Here is a 19,076-nt window from a genome sequence, read left to right as displayed (position 1 = left end):
TACTGAATGATCATGTAGGAAGCAGGATCACTGAACACTACACGTGTAGCTCAGGAGCTACCATCTATCAACATTTCAGTTTAAAGCTATCAACAAAATGCTTTAACTATGCACTGTTGGCATAGGCTAAGTAAAATTTGTAATTGTAGCATATTATAATTTCCAAAACTCTCCTTTAGAAAGTACTCTTGATGTCTAATTTTTGTTCTCTCAAATAAAAAATTCATTACCATTAAGTATGTTATTAAATCCAGATTACCTCTACTGGTACATTACACAATCACGAGTAGACCCTTACACTAAGTAACTGCATCAAGCCACCCATGTTAAACAGTAAGCTATGCTTCGTGACACAACCTATGTATTTCACCTCTATTAACACTTTCAATCTCCACTAAATGTGGGTATGGCTAATGTATTCAGTTTTTTAGAAAGATTCGTCAAGATAAAATTTCAACAGTAAATCCATCCTCCATAAATATAAGTATGTCATTCCATTATATTATACTAATATGATAGTCAAAAGCAAAGTGACTGATCTGTAGAATGAAATAATCTACCAAGAACTCTAAAAAGAGGCATATTAGAGATATCTTAAAATCACATTCACAAAATGAAGAACTTTCCAAACTAGCAACCACAAGTACTAAATTCTAAAATATGTATAGGATGGGAGGCTATAACATAGCCATAATTGAATAAGAAGAATAAAAAGGAAAAAAAGCAGTAGCTTTGATTATAGTATGAGAGCTCAGAGCACAAGGGCTTTTGTCAAAAAATAAAGTGTAATTATTTTTACTGGATAAACAGGATAAGGTCTTCCAAATATCCTCCAGCCGAAGGAGAGTTTGGGGGAGAGAGGTGTAATTGCCACACACAGAAGAATTCTTGGGAAACCAAGGAAAATTACTGTAAAGAGTGGAGGAGGAGGCAGAAAAACAGTGTTAATTCCCATCTCAGGGAAAATAGAAGGCTGATAAAGTCATTAGGTCATAACTTATAAAAGAAGTATTCATTCTTATTAATCCCATCATTTCATATATTCTATATCCATTTAAAAGCTGTTCCTTTCATAACTTTCTAACATCTTTCTAAAAATGTCTAATCATTACCCCCAGGTAAACTGTATTCCTCCAGAAAGTTAATAGATCAAAGTTTACATGGATCTTAACAGAACAAGACATCCAGAGCAGAAAAGTTCAAACCACACAGAGTCTAATATCTAAGAAAATGCATGCTTAGAAGACAGCAGCCCTACTTAGGAAACTGCAGAAACATATCGCAACATTTTGATTTTTACATAGAAACCAAATGTAGGTAATATGAATAAAGAACACATGTTAAATTAATTAGCAAACTTTAATGGGTACCAGAGTCAGCTGAAGGGATTCTTAAAACACAGATTGCTAGACTCACCCCCACTAGGTGTGAGTGGGGCCTATCAACAAGTTTCCAGGTGACACTGATGCTACAGGTCTGAACCACACATTAAGAACCACTGTGCTAAATGTTCCCTAAGGTTCATACTTCCATCGAGACTGATTCACAGCACAGTCTTCTTGAATTTGAATGCCCAAGAGTTGGAGCGGTCCACAGCAGACAAACAAAAGCAGGACACCTGTCAAGTGACAGGGAGGTGGCAAGAACCAGGGCTACCTGGAAAGTTTATGCCTCACTTAAAGGGGTGCCTACTACTCAATGCTAACTGTTGGCATAGGAGGGAATCTGGACCCAGGTTGCTAGCTAGTGACGACAGCAGCAGTGAAACTGGCAGCAGCAACAACAAAAGCAGCACATATTACTCACATGCACTATGTACCAGGCAGGTGCACAAAGAGCTTGAAATACACTTTCTTATTTAATAATCCCAGGAAACCTATAAAGTACTATTATCATCATCTCCATTTTAGAGATGAAGAAGTTGAGAAACAGAAAGGTTAATTAGCTTGCATGGGGTCACACAGCTCACAAGTAGTGGGGGTAGGGCTGTACTTCAGACTTTGGCTTCTAAGCCCATATTCTTAACCACCGTATTGACAACCTCAAATCTTCTAATGTTGAGATAAATAATAACTCCAGTCCCCTATGCTGTATTTCCTGTTTCTTTTAAAACTTCTGTTGCCACTCCCACACACCTTGACCCCACAGAAACAATACATTCACGTGGGGGTTGTAACCAGCCCAGGCGGCTGTTGGCTAACAAGCCCTGACCTAGAAGCTAACAAGCACCTCCCAAGACCTCGCACCAGCAGCTTACAGGCATTTACTGAATGCCTGCTGTGTGCCAGGCCCTGTGCTAGGCTCTTTACAAGGATTACCATCTTTCTAATTCTTACTATAGCCCTATGAGGCAGATACTGTCAGGCTCCTTGGTGATAAAAATACTTAAGAAAAACTGAAGCACAAGGCAAACCTTTCCCACGGTGCACATCACTCCACCAGCAAACAGGCAGCACTGGGACTGAGACCAGGCAGGTGGCCTCAGCTTCTCTGGTACACCACCTCTCTGTCATGTCAGTCAAGCTGAGCAGAACTCCTCAAAGGCTGACATCGAGCCTTTGCAGGGAGAATGGTAAGGAGGTGGCTACGGAGGGAAAGGGAGAGTTCTCAATGCAGATGGGCTACAGCAGCTGCAGGAGTACAGATGGTTCGATGTGGCACTCTATGAGCACTTTAGGGGTCCCTCCAGCACTCGAGAGCTTTTGAGAAGAGTAAATGCCCCAAGAGTAAATTCATGTGTTCATTTAGCCAGCCATTCCTTCATCTACCTGGGTACAGGGCCTTCTGCCTCTCTGGAAGTGGCACACTGGTAATGAACACAGACCACAGGAGTCCAGATGGGGCAAATGATATGAGAGACATAATTAACACACCACAGAAGCTCGGAGGGAAAGGCAGCCAATTCCAGATGGAGAAACTGAAGAAGGACTCACAGGAGATGGAAATTTGAACTGGAACTTGAAGGAGAAAACAGAGCATTCAGAAGGGAGCACTGCAGCACAGTGAGCCATTTCGAGGAAAGCTCCGACAGGAATGGCACTGTGCTGTGGCTAGGGCGTAGGGGACACGCAGGACCTGAGCCGGCAGCAATTCACATAGAAAATGAGCTTGGGGAAGAAGTGCAGGATCCTACAGTGGAGCACTACAGGGGTGTCTGGACTTCACTAGTGCATCACCGATGATTTCTGCATGCTCTCTAGGTTGTGCTTTAGCTCTCTAGGTTGTGCTTTGGGAGAATCAACAGGCCAACAACAGGGTGGATGGCTGGATTGAAGGAAGAGCCACTGAGGCCAGGAAATGAATCAAGTCTTCCATCTGTGCAGGCAAGAACCAGGGGGGAAAAAATCTGATGTGGACCTTAGGGACATTTCCAGAGACAGAGGTTTTGAGATTAGAGTCTAAGACCACTGAAAGTGGGGGGATTATATGTAAAATGTATACATACATAAAATGTGACTATACATAAAATGTGTTCTCAATGGGGTCCATAATGCCTATACCCCCTTCTCCTCCAAATGAGAGCCCCTCCTTAGGTTGAGCAATCTGGTGGATCATGAAGGAAGGAAAGGAGGCAGATTCGGGGTATGTTGAATTCGAGGTATCAGTGAGAGAGCAGGTCAGAGAGTCTAGACCACAGGGGCAAATATGGAAAGGGCTATGAAGACAGGGCTGATAAGAGGCCAAGGGAATCAACTTCTCTGTGACAGGGAGAGCATAAGGAATGAGATGAGAACCTTGGAGGCCACAGTGCACAAGTCTTGGGGTCAGAGCAGACCGAAGAAGAACAGGGGAAGATGCCTGGGGCTGGGGGACCAGGTAGTATCGGTGAATCAAAAGGAGAAACAGCAAGTGCAGCATACTAGAGACCAAGGAAGAAGAGAGACTCAGGGAAGAGGCAACAGTCAACACACTCACATGCTGATTGTCAAGTGGGTGAATCTGCAACTGTAAGGTCAATGGTACTTTAAGAAGCAGGTGGGGTGGAGCCCAGGCTGCTGAAAGGAAAGGAGGAAGTAGAAGCAACTCCTACCTTCCCCTAAAGGACAAGTCAACTTAAGAGCTCCGTGGAGAAACAGAACAGCTGTTACACCACCTCGGCTTTTCTCAAGGACCTGTAAGAACAGGCAGAGCAGCTGCTTCCTGCGCTGTGAAGCGCAGAGTGAATTCTCCACGTGAAGTGGCAAACCGAGCAGAGGTGCAGTCACGTGTCAGCGTGAGCACGGGCCGGGCGCAGAGTGAATTCTCCACGTGAAGTGGCAAACCGAGCAGAGGTGCAGTCACGTGTCAGCGTAAGCACGGGCGGGAGAGCCAGCCTCATCGGAAAAGTCAGCGTGAGCACGGGCCGGGCGGGCGTGCCAGCCTTCAGGCACCCACCTGACATGGTTTTCTAATTCCCTGCTGCCCCCACTCATTCCAGTATAAAGTATTTATTTTTTAAAAGAGGGCGTGGGGGGGAGGTGGGAACACCAAGAGAAAAAGGTAGGGATAAAAGTTGAGAAGATGAGGAAGAGTAATAAAAGAGAACGAAAACAGGCAGGAATATGAAAGAGAAACGAAACAATCTAAGACCTACAGTAGGTAGGCAAACCAGTTTTTAGTTGAGAAGATGAGGAAGAGTAATAAAAGAGAACGAAAACAGGCAGGAATATGAAAGAGAAATGAAACAATCTAAGACCTACAGTAGGTAGGCAAACCAGTTTTTAAAAAAATTACCTCACTCAGCATGTGAACTTTCGCCACTCCTATAACAAACTGACAAATATAACATCCTGAGGCACAGTAACAGAATGTCTTCCTTAATTTTTGAACTTCAGTTTAAATATTAGATGTTTGTACCTGTCCTTACTCAGTGGTAAACATCTCGAGCAATTTCATCTAATGTATATCTAAATACTTCTACAGCTTTGTGGGGTTTTTTTAATATTAGCATTATGTATTTTTATATAAATTATTTTATATCATATATATATCACATTACTCTCTCTATTTAACTGTGCAACTGCATTCTAAAACCAAACATGCCTGCACTGCAAGTGAACAAAGCATTAACCTAAATGCAGAAACCCCACCGAGACCACCTCCCTTCTCTCCCCATATACCCTCGCCCCAGCTTTTATACTCTCCCACAATTTCAGATAGTTTGGAATAAAGGAGCCCTAAGTTACTCCTTTACAGGAGAGGAAACTGTCGAGAAAAATTATAAAAACTATTTCAAGCAATCATTGCTTTGTCACTAAAGGGAAACCAGAAGCTTTTTAAAGGCAACCCAAGTACTATGGATGCACTTTAACTTCTGAATTGAAGAGTATTTTCAATTTTTAATCATTCTGACTTTACCATGCATACAGACATCCCTATTCATTCACTTACTCTTCTTCTACAAATTGGAGTCCTCGTGACCACAATCACTTGTCTTGTCATGGCCCGACCCTGCCTCTCACAAGCGAGATGAGGAGATGGGTCAAGTCACCCAGCACAGGACAGAGCACCAATAAGAGGGCAAGTGTCAGATATAGGCAATCTCCGAATCATTCCTTGTCTCTAATCAACCATCACAAATGAAGTTCTCATACCAGAGAAAGGTAAGTGCTTTATGTAAACCAGACCTAATAGATACAAATCATTTCAAATGACAGATTAAACACAGTAATTCAAGTATAGGGACCCAAAGATACCAATCTCATCAAAGGAATATTAAAGGGTTTGTTATAATTATACTCAGCACAAATTCTTAGCTACTAGATGTGAGCCACAATTAGAACGACTTGTGTACAGAGATAGAACAGTAAGATTTGGTGACGATTTTACTGCAATCCTTGTATGTTCCAGCTACATGGAAAAGACATTGGCATTCATGGTAGATCACCTTGAGCTATGTTTTAATTAGATCCCTGCTTGTCTTTGTTTTATAATAATGAGTCAGTGTACTACAAAGGACTATGCCACTCTTTATATGTGCATCTTCCTTGAAGAAGAAATAGATATATCTGAGATTACAATGATAGAGAAAAATGAGACTGCAATACAAATGCTATGCCTTCCAATACTGGAGGAGAGGGCATGCTCCCCAGTGTGCACCCCAAGGCAGAGAAGCCAAATAAAGAAGGGTAGAAAGAGGAAGAAGTTATATGCCATAGAGAAACCACTAGGAGACCAAAGTAAGCTTTGGTAATACACTTGCCTAATGTCTCACACCAAAAAAGGGTTTATTCCAGGTTTGAGAAAGTCTTATCAGCAATGTTACCTATTTTTAATTCCTTGAAAGATATTAGAAGGCACTCTTTCCTTGAGTACCTCTGTTTCTTTAAGAATGTATTTTGAGAAATCAGTAAGGTGTGGGAATCCCTATCCAAATTCTGTGATTAAACCAGACTCCTCATTTTAAAGACACTATAGCCAGGATCTGTTGAATAAGTTATTTAATATCCCAAAGAAAACTTGAGTGTGGCTGCACTGACTTTGCAATTAGCAATCTATGAACCAGACACATGTCCAAAAACAAGATCACAGATATTCTTATTTGACTTCAAGATTCCAAACCCCAATACAGACTTCAGGCTATGTCCAAACTGCCTCAGAAACATTTCAACGTCCCCTTGCTACACAACCCACAGCGGACCTAGCAAATAAAGATTCAACCAATTTCCAAAGGCCAAGGAGAACAAAGAAAAAATAAAAATGAAAAATGGAGGGATTATTCTAAAGAATAAAAGAGTCTAAAATGACAGTGATCACTGTAAAAAATAAAAATGAAAAATGGAGGGATTATTCTAAAGAATAAAAGAGTCTAAAATGACAGTAAAACTAAACGCAACCTGTGATCACTGATCTAAAGAATAAAAGAGTCTAAAATGACAGTGATCACTGTCTGGGTTCAATGTCAAAAAAAAAATTCTAAATTGTCAAAATTTTTAATACAGACTGAATATTTTTTAATATTATTGTTTCAATATTAATCTATTAATCTCTTGACTGATAATATTATGATTCAGTAAGAGAAGATCCTTGTTCTTGGGAAATATACACTGAAGTAGTTAAGGGTGATACATTTGTGACAATGACTGCAACTCCAAACACAGCCCCCACAATGTGTATGTCTTTGTGTGTATATGTGTTGAGGGGTGGGGAGTGGTGAAAAACGGTAATAATTTGTAAATCTAGATAAAATCTAGTTGAATTATTCTTTCAATTTGTCTGTAGGCTTAACATCTTTAAAAGTATTTTTTTTTAAAAAATCACCTCTAGGAAAAAAACAAAACCAAAACAAACTTTTGTAAGCATTGCAGTGGTAGACACGCACATGCACGCACACACGCACATGCACACACACACACACACACACACACATACCCCTAGGATGTTGTCCTGTATTCAAAATAAATTTGGGGTTTGTAATGGCTAAACAATATTATTAAAAGAGCTGCCCTGCATTAAACAGGATCTTCCAATGAAGCAGCAGGGTAATTACTGCTATAAAGTCTCCTGGGGCTTTTATGAAATGTGAGACTGGCTATAAAAATCAGCAGAAAAAAAATTACGCAGATTTATCTTTCGATGATGTGAACACTAATAAAGTTATGGGCTGGTTGTTAGCTGCTCTTTTCATCAAAGCGTTACACTTTCTTCGTGACTAAACGTGTAGCACTTCCCTTTTTGAATATTAGGTAAGACCAGCTTTAACAAGTCCTAACTTGAGACTGGCATGATATACATTAAGGCTAATGCATAAAGGCTGCCTCACGTTAACTTTCCATTACTAGACTTAGAAACACTGAAACACACCAAGCTGACTGTTAAGCTAGTGTCTCCAGACACTCTATGTACCAAGTTATTAAGGAAGGGAAAAGCCTATTTTATCCCAAGCCCACCTTGGGAGGTGAAAAAGGGGGTCACCTACTGTACTGAAGAGACACCAGCTCCTCTTCTCCTTAAAAACCAACACATGCTTCATTATACAGGAAAAATGCACAGGCCCTTCTTCATACTTAGAAGGGCCTACCATAATCCTTTCCCACTATGCCTTTTTTCAGGTATTTTTTAAAAGGCACTCAAAACCAGGTAATGTAATCCTAATTTACCAAAACATTTTCCTTTCAAATTCAAAGTGAAAAAGTACAACAAAAACATCAACAGTTTTCTACAAAGAAAAGGCATTTTCTGTAAAATAAAAATCAGTACATTTGTCCCTCGGTATCTGTGGGGGAGTGGTTCCAAGACCTCCCGTAGATACCAAAATCCACAGATGTTCAAGTCCCTTACATAAAAGGGCATAGTATTTGCATATAATCTATGCACATCCTCTTGCATACTTTAAATAATCTCTAGATTACTTATAATACCGAATACAATGTAAATACTATGTAAATAGTTATTGTACTGTACTGTTTAGGAAATAATGATAAGGGAAAAAAGTCTATACATGTTCAGTATAGGTGCAGGTTTTTTCCCAAGTATTTTCGATCTGCAGTTAGTTGAATTCACGGATGCGGAACCCACAGATATGGAGGGCCAACTGTATTGTTTGTTGACCCTAGTAAGATGAAGTTAACCCAGATAATAAATGTATTAAATTTATGATAGATAACAGAACTGCCTTTATTCTCACAACAGAAGCCTGCCAAACATTTGTCCAAATAAGCTACCTACTGTGATTTTATACACACCACTGGAAATTTAGGGTAATAATCCTCAGAACTTGCAGAAAAGATCTTTGAACATACTTTTATGGGGGCTACAAAGCACATTGTTTCTTTGAATTGATGCTTTTGAGACTTGGCAGTTAGGCTGGCTGGTTAGCTCAGTGGTGCCGACAACATCAAGGTCCAGGGTTCGATCCCTGTGCCAGCCAGCTGCCAAAAAGAAAAAAAGACTCAGCAGTTAGTTGTTCTGGCAGTAAGAATTTGAATTATGAGCAGTACATTATTTACTATTTATGGATAAAGTATAAGTTTCCCAAACTAAGGTCTGCATGGCATAACCCTCCTGCTCAAAATGCAAAGCCATGGCTTCAAATGATAAAAGCAAAATCCATAGGGAAGAAGCACAAAAAAGCACAAGGAAAGGCAAACCTAAATGAAGGATTATTTATAAATCTGGCAAATTCTTCTCAGATTGAGCCATTATTAAGTTGGCTAATTTTTATTCAGAAAACTTCCCTAGGACCAGCTACTCATCCGCAGCATATTTAATCTACCCTAAATAGAATGAAAACATTCAAATTGTGGTTGTCTGTTTTTGTTTGTTTAGGAAAAGGCAATAAGAGAAATATAATCTTGATAAAAAATCAAATCAACTAGTACACATACATTATTTACTTAAGGTATAAGTAAACACCAAGAATACCTATTATAGATTTATTAACTTCAAAAAATTTTCCATCTTTGATTATTTTCATTTATCATCATCCATAATAACAATAGGTTTTAATTCCGTTTGCTAAAATTTTATTTATTTAAATGTTGTATTCAAGAAAATATCAGAATCTTTTGGAAATTTTTATCTGAAAGTTCCAAACTTAATTACAAAAAAAAAAAAAAAAAAGTGATCTGATTGCATAATTTTGTCATTGTGGGACAATTTTTAAAAAGAGTGAAACAAATTGTGTTATGTTGATGAACAGTATTCATAGGATTTAGTGAACCTATCCTTAAGTAGTTTTATTTAAAATTTTGAATATTTATGTATATATGAAGATAGATCTATAGATTTCATCAGATTCTAAAATAAGACTACAGGTTTTCAAAGTTATCAATTACTACTATAAATGCATTTTAATTTTAGTCTTTAAAAATATGTAGAATAATATTTTTTTAATATCATCTCTCAAAATATATTCTTATTCCTTTAAATCCTGAATTTAATTAGCAGGAAGGCTGTAAATACATATTTTCTAATTAGCAATAGGAAGCCAAAAAAATGACCTAAAAATTGGATCCGATTAGTTGGACCCAACCTGAGATTTCACCCCCCACAGATCAGTCTTCTGGCATTCTAGGTTCCAGCCCTTTGTGTTCCCTTCAGGTGAATCACCATCTGATTCCTGCAGGTTCAGGAAATGCTCTTCCCTAGTGTACAAATCTCACTTACTCTTAGACATGAGTCATTTACAGTAGCAAGAGAGCTAGCTGCTCCAGTTGTTCCCGGGCAGGAGAATTTGAAAGGGTGCCCCAAAGGACAATCCACCTTCTCTGACAGGAGGAAAAATGCTTATTTTTTATGTTTTACGAGAAAACCCACTTCTCAGCCAACCTTAGCTTCAAGGCATACTCTAGATACAAGAAGCCTGTCTCAACTTGAAGACACCCGTATCAGGTGAATGGACAGCCAGCCACCGCAATGAAAGGTAAATGAAAATTTTTAACATTTTTTAAATTTCAAAGCCATGGTGATAGGACACAGCACCGATTAAGACTGTAAGTGTACTTCCGCTTAAGTCTGAGGTTTGAGGACAAAGTAGAAATTGGAATGCTGACTGAGTGTAAGACGTGTAGATCCTCCTCGGGAGGCAGCACTTTCCGAGACAGGGGCCACAAAGCTTCACTGTTTCTAACTCAAGGCAGGCAGAACAGGTAACTGCATTTGTGCCTTCAACAGTGGAAACAACCTTTTGGCTATCACTCTATTCAGCGAATTTTTTTTTTTTCTTACCACATTTATTCTATTAGATGAGTTAAATCCAAAGTCCCTCATAATTGTTTTCCAAGACCTAAAAGTTAAATTTGCTTCATAATCTTTCCATCCACTTTTTAAAGAGGAGACCAAAAGAAAAAATATTCTTTCCTGTCCTAATTGCCTCATTTTGATAAAAGAATCTCAATCTTTTCATTGTACCACAAAGAACAGGACAATCCTCATTCTGATCCCTTAAGAAATCATGTTAAAACATGTCAGGAAAGGTACTGAGAAAACTGCCCGGCTACTGACAAACAGGTTAGTAACTGCTTAGTTCTGTTCCACATTCAAACTTTCAAAGTTTTCACTTCAGTGAGGAAAACAAGAAGCAAGCACAAAGATTTCATCTCTTATACGTTATAATAAGGATTTTAAAAAGTAGCTGAGCCTACGGTAGAATGATTTTTTGATTCATTAGGTTAAGATTTATCTACTGTAGAATTTTACATCACATTCTTAAATTGAATCTGCTTTCATGTTAGGTATATTAACACTTTTAACAACAGTTTCCTTTCATAATTCTAATTAGAGCCTCCAATTTACTAGCAATATGAAGATAAACAAATTGGAACTATATTACTTCATATTTGGGGGGCAAAAACGCCAGACACCCTCATGTCATTCTTATTTCTGTCAATTCGAGGTTAACCTCTCCATGAGGTTAGGGATCCAGGAGACATGTCCTCTCTTAGTCCATCCTCAGACTCTTGCTTCTGACATCTATTTGAAAAGTGTTGCAGGTAGATGTGGGTTAAGGAGAAGGGGAAAGAGGAGCAGTCTGGCTGCTGAATTCCATATTTAAAGATGTAGCCTACAAAGAAATAAAGGTATTTAGCCAGAAAACCTTAACTATTTCATGAAGACACTGAAGGGAAAATTTCTTCCCCAGGGATGATATGCTGAGAGGCTTACTGCACTCAGGGATGTGGGTGGAGAAGGAAGACTAAGTTAGAACGAATGTTTTTATTTAAGTTTCGGCTGTTTGTGCCCTTCAGAGTCAGCCTGCTTTTCTTCCTCCCTTGATATCTTAGTGTTTCACTCTGTTTAGGAACAAAAAATATATCATGTTCTGAGAAAATGCCACAGAAATTTAAGACGGAGGAGACCAGAACAGCCATTTTGTTCTCTGTATGCTCTTAAAGTGAGAAAACTCTGAAAATCCATGAAAATCCCTCAAAAACCAATAAAGGATGCGACGGTGAAGGCAGAACAGAAGTGAGGTGAAGTCTAGGTACAGTCATTTCCCTGGAAGCATCTAGCAGTCTCCTACACAGACATGAGACAATTGTTTCAGTTTAGGGTGGAAAGCCCAGGACTCACAGCAAAATGACCTGGGGTTTGGAGCTGATTGCACCAAAACTTATCAGTATGACGTGGGAAAGCCTCTGACTTCCCCAGGAGCTCCCTCACAGGTAAAATGAGAGGATTAGATTAGACCCCTTGCATCTCTACATTCCCATGATCCAGGAGACATACTGAGGTGCTGAGGTTGGTTACCAAAGAACCCAAGCCTTGGTCCAAATACACAGGAATGCTTGAGAGGGCACTGGGTAGAGCCAAAAATGACATCCTCCCAGTTCTGTCCCTAGCCAGCTACATGACGTTAATCAAATCTCGACATCTCTAGGTCTCAGATTCTTCCTCTGCAAGATGAAGATGAATACTGTTTGCTCTTCCTATGTCAGGTGGAAAGTTGAGCATTAACACAAATGCAAGGTCCAGCTATAGCTCTTACAGCTGTAACCATCTGAAGCAGAGGCAAGAGCAGAGGCAAATGTGGCCCTGCTGTGAAAAGCCAGATAAGGTGAGCCACATGGAGAACGTCAAGGTGAACAAGGACAGAGACTCAAATCACCTGCTTCAGGCTGACGGTTAAAGCTGGGCTCCTTTCTGACCCAGCAATGGTTTCCAAACTTTCTATCTCCTTATACGGCAAACACAGGCAGAACAGAACATTTGATCTCTGTCCTGTACCTAATTAGCATACTTTGTTTCATTACTATTCTTATTGGCCAAACATGAAAAAATTTACACCAAAATACATTTAAATAAGAGCACTAAGTTCCACCTAGTGCAAGACATCACATTAAGTCATTCATATCAATGTTCTATAATTTCTCTTATACAGTAATTTCTAATAATTTGTCTTCTTGGAAGGAGAGAAAAACTCCTTAAATGACTACTTCTAATGTATTAGATAGGACCCATATGCCAAACTGTCCTTCTAGCCTTAATACTAAAACAACAAGTACACATTGATAACTGAATAGGTACCAAGAATACTGCATATTTTAACATATATTATTTTTTAAAAAACTCACACAACCTTAGGGTGCATACTACTATTACCCCCATTTTACAACTGAGCAAACTGAGGCGTAAGCAGTATACCAGTAAGGGGCAGAGCTCTGATCTGGAATCCGGTCTGCCTGCAGTCCAGCATGCTTTTATTGACTACTTTTTAAGTTTTTACTCAAACTCACCATTTGCTACCAGTTACCTCTTCTTCATAGGTAGTTTAAGAGGTAAAATCATATAGATTTATTGTATCTTTACCATACTACTTGATATAGTAGATAAATGCCTGTCTTGGGTGCATCATGCCCTGCAATCAAGTTGGAGCTACTTTATTTCCTAGCTTTCCCAGAGGAGACATCAGGTGATAATCAGCACACGGATGCACAGTCTGTGTGAAGGCAGTGGCAGAGCAGTAGTGAAGAGTGCAGCTCTCGGACCTACTTGTGTTCAGTCCAGGCTCTGCCTGCACTAGCTGTGTTATCGTGGGCAGGCTCTAGCACTCCAGCAACAGACAGCACACCTATCTGTGCCTCAGTTTCCTCACTTGAAAACTGGGTGTACTAAGTCTTACTACCACTCAAGTAGCATCTCAATATTGAGTTCTTACTAACTGCCATGCTGCCTCCAGACTGCAGGCATCTACAGGCCTGCCATACTCTTTCTGGTGTGTATAACCTGCCTGTTCAATCTTGTTCCTCCCCATACCTGCCAGACTCAAAGACTATAAATAAAACTGAAAACTAGTCATTGGGCTCTTCAAAACATTTTAGATAAACTAGCTAAAAGACAAATTTTAAAAACTGCAAAAATAATTATTTACTAAGACGTATTTATAAAGAGGACAGTCCTTTATACCATGACTCAGTAGACTGTGGATACTCCAGGCTCACAGTAATATGCAGTCCTTAAATAACCACAGCAACAATTAATTTTTGGTTGTTTCAACCAAGCATTTTAAAGACATGAATGATGAAAACCTTAAGCAAGATAATGGCTTACACTGGGTCAATACTGTCTATGTATTATGTTATCCATATTATACAAAGCTAAATGAATGAATAAAAGAACAGTGAATGCCATCAAAAAGTAATTTATATATCAGTGTATCAGCATATGCCATTATGACAACTGTTGAAAAGATAAAACTGTAATATCTGTCAAAACATCAAAATTCCCTTTTCCCTTTATCCTAAAACTTTCATTCTAATTTCATTCTGTAAGCAACAGAAAATATACATAAATGAAAAAAAAAAAAAACTATCTACTTAGTTCCCTAGAGCCACCAGTACACCTCAAGTACTGTCTCTACATTTCATCCCCAGACCCAGAAACACTGAGTATCCAATATGTACCCAAATCACACAATCATGTTGGGACTTTAGCGTGGTCTCTGTTTATATTTAGACCATGGTCTGTATGAAACTGCAAATCGGACGGGCACTAAATAATTGGCCATGCAGAAATTGGTTTGAGTGCTCCAAGTTGCAGACACCTGAAACGTTAAGTGTCATGGTATGCTAACACTTGCTTTGATGGCTTTCCCAACCCCTCCCCATCCCGGAAGATACTCTCACAACCAGGGTGGCAAAGCCAAACTCCTCTACCCTTAGAAGTACTTCCCCATTCTATGCTGTCTGCCTCTCCTATGAGTTACAACCCAGTTAACTTCATGCTAACCAAGCACTCCCTCCAATGTACTCACTTGGCTATTTTATTTTAGACCCTGCCTAGTTCCCCCTGCTTCAAAAAAAAAATTTTTTTTGAGGTATGTTACAGAGATACTTAATAAGTTCAACTCAATTTTAAATAATTAAAAAATGGGGCCTGATAAAAAAGAATGGTGGGAAATTAAAAGCCGTGTGAGAGCTGAGTCACCAAATGCATTCACTCCTATCTATCTGATAGTGATGGGCCTTAAGGCAGAGCTCAGCTGCAGCAGGAAGACAAGAAGGCTTAAGGATAAGTGTTGATAAATTCTTAGCAGGCCTAAAGAAACACTATTCTCAATATGTAGATGAGACAGAACTTTCTCCCATGAGTCCTTACACAGAAAACTGAAGTTGTGTTGAACTCCCAAAGAGCAGACACAGTGAGAAGGGTTGGATGCCTGACGGTACCAACCCAAAGCTCAATTGTATGGGGGCAAAGCCATTGTATGGGGGCAGGATGAGACAACATAATGGGGTCCAGGTATGTGGCTCACTTTAAACATTTTCATCTTACTGCTGTTTCTTCATAACTACTCCAGGAAAACCTTTCTGCTCCCTTCTCCCCATTATACTTGATTCTAATTATGAAAATTTCCCAAGTGCTAGACATGCTGAATTGAATCATATGAAAATGCCATTTTGACCTATAAAAACTTTTTCATATGGTTCACACCCTGATACATCAGCACCAAGGAAGAAGAAACAATAGAGGTTTTGAAGGAATATTCGTCCCCAGTCAAATACAGTGCCATGAAGTTCTAAAATCCTATAAATTGTCTCAAAGTCCCTTTTACAAGCTTATCAATTTCAGGTAAAAAAGAGAAAATATCATCAAGTTAGGGGAAAGAGTAAAACTGAGGGAGGGGTTTGGAGCAAGCATCAGGTAACAGGCTACAAGTCCCACACATATCGGCACAAACCCAGAGGGGAGACATGGGTCAGCACCACCATGAAATCAGATGTCACAAGTTGTAACCCTCAGACAAGCTGTATTTAGTCTGCCTGATGTTTTAACAAAATTAAGCTTGAATTTTAAATGCATGCCATTTTTTTAAAATAAAAACCCATTTCTCTGTATAAACCAGATGGTCTGGCAGCACTGGACCCACACATGTGTGTGGCAACAACCCAGAGCCTGGGAGCAGCTGCTGCTCTAGACAGTGCAACACTTCCCAGCTCACGACAACCCCTACCCTCCTGGTTATCTCCTCTGACACTTAAGCCATTAGCGTCTTTTAACAGCATGCGGTACTATTTCTTCAACTATTTCTTCTTATACCTGGCTCACTTTCCTCACTGACACAGCCTATGGGGCTGCTGTCAGCATTTGAATTTGCAACCCGCCACTTTAGCCCCCTCATTTCACGGTGAGCTACCCAGAAAAATCAGAGCACCCAGAGTTTGATCAGCCGTCCTCCTGGTCTTCAGCCACACACTACGCAAGGCCAACTACCAATCCCCGCTCTTCTCTCAGCCCTCCCTGGGTTGTACTCTTACTTTGGAAGGCGAAAGAGGATATTCGTGAAAGAAAAAAAAAAACCTAGCAGCTGTCTGCCAAGATGAGATTAGGTCAGAGAGAGAGCCAAGGTCCATGAGAGCCTAATATTAAGTCAAATGTTTTTTGAGCTCTGACTCTGTGCCTATAGGAATTCTGCTAGACCCTGAAGATAGAAGAATACAGGAACTCTCAGGCAGTCAAGAGAACAACAGAAACACAACATAATAGCTGGAGGTGTGGGCAAGCAGGCAGTAAGATAAGGACTGAGGAGCACTTACCTGGTACAGGGGGGAACACGGAAGGCTTTGAGAAGAGGAGGCGGATGAGTTAGACTTGAAGGTGGTATAAGGAGCTTGCCTAGTAGACAAAGGAGGGAAGGGATTTTCAGAACAAAAAGCAAGGCAGGTAAGAAAGGCCTGGTGTGGGAGCTTGGGAGCTGCAAAGTGGGTGGGTTGACAGGGTCAGGTCAGGAGGGCCTCATCACCTACCAGAGGGGCTTGAGTTGTGCCCTGTGCAAGACAAGAAGCCAATGAGGGCTGTGACTGAGGAGACCATTGAAGGAACTGTGACAGGCAGGAGGAAAACACATGTGGGAAATATTAGGATACACAAACACAGAGGTTACTATTTCTCCTAGTTGAGGAAATAACCGTCTTCGTACATCAACCTGGAAAGAATTATTTTGATTCAAGTATTCCCATTAGTTTGAGAAAACTGTTTTATTAAAATAAATGATAATTAATGCCAGAAGTCAATAATTCACTTAAGTAGGAATTACTTAGAAGAAAATGTTATGTATGCGTGTATATATACATTTTTTTTTCATGAAATGCATTATATGTGATGCCAGATCCTTTTACTACATAGTGTGGTATCTTTTTTTTTTAATTAGAGGAGAAAAATGAGAAGCAGTGAGGGTCTGATGCTGATAAAAACTGTGAAGTATCCACTCATGTTACAGACCTCACTAGAGAATTTTAAAATTAACAATGAAGACAAGGGATAAAACTAAAGGAAAACTGTTCTCTTGGGCACATGTCTTATTCCATTGACTTAAACAGCATGAAGACTTGGTTCAGCTAAGATTAGGAGAATCAGGGTAGCTAGCCTGACTCAATGCTACTGGGAGAGGACTGAAGAATGCCTACCACCACATCCACAGCCCAGAAAGTCACACGATGCCTTTATCAGAGGGCTTATCAGATAGCCATGACCACCGCCATGAGGACTAATTATACCTCTTAAGTATAAGGCTTAAGCCACAGGATGACCCTTCCAAAACAAGGAATAGCACCTACGTAAGCTTGTGAAAGCATTATTCTTCTTTTAATAGGCTAATAAATGATAATCAAATAACTCAAGACTTTAACTGGGATCTTGAAATCTGAGAATTTTTTTTAACAGACCAGAAGTCACTTGAAATGTATTCAGCTTAGCACATATTCATCTAAAACCACTATTCTGGTTCCTAACCTCTCTGACCAGCCTCTCCTGCATCAATGATCCAGAATTTACCTACGTGTAAAGTTACACTTTGCCCAACAGAAAATAAAAATACACATTTCAACTCAGTGAACTGTAAAATCTGACTTAATTAGTAATAAGACTTTTATTATTAAGCAGGAAAAATATTATTTGCCTTGAATTTACACCTTTACATTACTATAGTACATACACTATAAAATTAACTAAGCATGTGTTATCTTACCAGATTCGCACAGCACCTTTGGTTACTGGGCCCAGTATTTAGTATTCTCTACATTTCACAGATGAGGAAATGCTGCGAGGTAAAACGCTTGACCCAGGATCACAGACTCAAAGACTGAGTCAAAAACTTAACACTTACCTACTGAATATAGTCCGGAGACCCTTTGTACGAGTCAGGCTACTGCTGACATTGCACGAAGCAAGTGAAGCAATACAGTGCCGAGGCAGCCTGAGCTGGGGTCACGTCCACTGCAGCCCACTTCCCGGCTTTGCCTCTCACTATCTTTACGAACAAGTCGTTGAACCTTGCTGGGGTTCCTTTTCTGTACAGAGGGAATAATCTGTACACAGAGAAGAATAATTTCCTGGCTTTGCCTCTCATTATCTGTATAAACAAGTGGTTGAATCTTGCTGGGGTTCCTTTTCTGTACAAAGGGAGTAATCAAGTTTGGGGCTCTGGTTGTAAAGAACCATTAGAACAAACCTTGTCTTTGGGGAGTTTACAACCCAGTTTATACTGCCCTCCCCTCTCCAAAAAAAATAAATAAATATACACCCACAAAGTAAGTGATCTGAGGTCACCTGAAAAAAAGAGATACGTTAAGTCTAAATGTGAACCAAAATATGCCTAATTATGGGCTACACATATCAGGCACAACTATGAAAAGAGAGCATCAGGGAAGCACCTGAAACACCTGAATGGGGGCCTGCTGGGCTTTGCATCCCAGAACCTTTGGGAAACTGAATCTGAGCATGCATGAATGAAATGCCCTACGAATACAGTGATTTCATTCCATTACAAAAAGAGGCAACTCCTAACCAGTGAGGTAACCTGCTTCTGTCCCCAGGCTTTCAGTAGAGCTACGCTCTTAGTGTAGTTGGAGAAAACACACACACACACACACACACACACACACTCTCTCTCTCTCTCTCTCTCTCTCTCTCTCTCTCTCTCATTCTTAGGTTACAGGTGATTCCAACATGAAAGAGAGGCTGTACCTTTCAACTGAAACTCTGCATCAGTTGACTTTTGTGAATAGTACATCTTTACTACAGGAATTTAAGGACTAGACCAGCATTGATTTAGGATAGCTTTTCAGTAGCAAAGTGACAAAATAACCCCCCAGATCTCAGATACTCTCACAGTGTCAGATGTGAGCTTCTGGAGAGCAAACTGGAAAGTGGAAAACAAA

The 19,076-nt window shown here is 39.9% G+C and overlaps 1 protein-coding gene across 1 annotated transcript in view; it reads right to left on the bottom strand.

Moving 5' to 3' along the window:
* Positions 1-19,076, bottom strand: part of MED12L (mediator complex subunit 12-like) — a 287,707-nt gene that overhangs the window by 114,010 nt on the left and 154,621 nt on the right. The window lies entirely within an intron of this gene.

The sequence above is a fragment of the Galeopterus variegatus genome, unplaced genomic scaffold (assembly GCF_000696425.1).
Source record: "Galeopterus variegatus unplaced genomic scaffold, G_variegatus-3.0.2 Scaffold1947, whole genome shotgun sequence".
Lineage (NCBI taxonomy): Eukaryota > Metazoa > Chordata > Mammalia > Dermoptera > Cynocephalidae > Galeopterus > Galeopterus variegatus.
This window is presented reverse-complemented; position numbering and strand designations above follow the sequence as displayed.